Raw genomic sequence first — 1,908 nt, 5'->3', positions numbered from 1 at the left:
GTTTGAATCTCACTGAAGCTGCGTTTAACTTCTCTTTGTTTTACCCAAAGTAATCTTTGACGTGGGACAGCACAAAGCCTCCATCGGGTCAGCGTTATCACATGCGGGATGCCCCCAGCATGACAGCGGGAACAAACAGGCTGCGCTGCTATGCCATGTCCCAGGCAAGTTGAAAGTGAATGCAGATGTTATTTTGCTGCTGGAGCGAAACAAAATCCTGCATTGAGTCTACTTGCGGTTATTTGCCTTTCCTGTGAAAAGGAGGGTATTGCTCTGTGAAATTTCTCCCATTTCCTTCATTTCTGATCTGGAGAAGGGAGCTGATGAGCCACCTTCTTGATCCGCTGCAATCGTTGCGGTGCAGGCGCACCCGCATTATTGATCAGAAGGGAAACCTAATCTAATTGAGACTGCGATTGCTCGCGTTCACTTTTCGTGGGTCATTCTTACTCTTATTCATTTTATTTCCTGACTTGAGCAGTTTCTGGTAAGTGGCGATGGATTAAACCTCCAGTGTATTTGGAGGAGCAGTTTGGAAATGCCCCAGGGTATTGGGATATTGGCATCTGGTGGGAAATTGATATTGTAGCTGGGCATAGCCGAGCAGCTAAGAAAATGGATTAGGAGGATAGGCTTCCTCGAAGCCCTTACCGGTGCCTTCGCTTTTGTTGTGTTCCGGCAGCAACATCGCAAAAATCATTTTTGAGACAATCGCTCCTATAACATGGTGTCGTGTGACCTCTGGTATTTGCTCTTGCCCAGAAGTGGAAATCTTCGCCGGAATACTGACCGGCTAAGCAGAAAGAAAGGAAAAGTGAAAGGAATTATGATAATGTTGCTCGTGCCTGGACTGCCTGTGGAACAATTTCGCAATGGGATCTGCCGTTCTCGGATTCTAAATCTGCTTACCATTCGAGACGAAAGATTTTTTTTCGGAGCCACTTTGCATCACAGGCTTAAAAACTGTAAGTATGTTGCACGGTATTATCTCTTGCGCGGCTCACTCGGCTTTTGTGCATTTTCCCTGCAGTCCGGTGCTGATCATGTTACACTTACACCGGAAAGTTATTCTGGTTTGAACAAGGGAACAAATCATATTCCAACGTGAAAATGTAAATCCCAGAAATGTCGTAGAGCTCGTATTTTCTTTATCGGAATATACATTATCACAGACACAAAGCATTTGCTGGTCACCGAGTCGAAAAGATACGTTCAGCTTGCCATTCATTTTTGTTTTGATTGAAGGGCTGCAGGTATTTGTTGCAGCACATATCACACCCGTGAAGGTATAGGAGAAGTCGAATGGGGATCAATATAAACCAGTGACTAATCTCCCCAGAGCCCGATGTACAATAGTGAACATTCGGCCCCAGTGCCTCATGTTAGACCGTGACCACTCTCCCCCCCAGTTCAGTATAAACCAGTGAACTTTCTCCCACAGAGTCCGATATAAAACAGTGAACATTCTCTCGCAGAGCCCAACATAAAAGAGTGAACATTATACCCCAGAGCCCGATATGAAACGGTGACATTCTCGTCCAGAGCCAAGTATAAAATCGTGACACCCGCTAGTTCTCATAAACCCGTATTTAGCATGGCTTACCAACCTGGCCTGCACATCCCCGCACACAACGGGGCAATTTCCCATAGCAGTTATATGAATTATATGAAGCCAAAAACAGGAAAGCCTTGTTGGATTAGTGGTATGACCCTTGCTTAGGGTACTCTGCAGAGTTAACATGCGAGAGGTCTTGGGTACAACTCATCGATGAGCCCAGGTATGTTATTTCACTTTTGGGGAGGGGGGATTACAATGCTGTCAGGCAAGAACTTCGGAGAGGAATTTGGGAATAGATGTTCTCAGAGAAATGCACGACAGAAATGTGGAGGTTGTTTAGGGAGCACTTG

Source organism: Rhincodon typus, unplaced genomic scaffold, assembly GCF_021869965.1.
Source record: "Rhincodon typus isolate 14 unplaced genomic scaffold, sRhiTyp1.1 hic_rhity00003362, whole genome shotgun sequence".
In the NCBI taxonomy this organism is placed as follows: Eukaryota; Metazoa; Chordata; class Chondrichthyes; order Orectolobiformes; family Rhincodontidae; genus Rhincodon; species Rhincodon typus.
Note: the sequence above shows the minus strand (reverse complement) of the source record.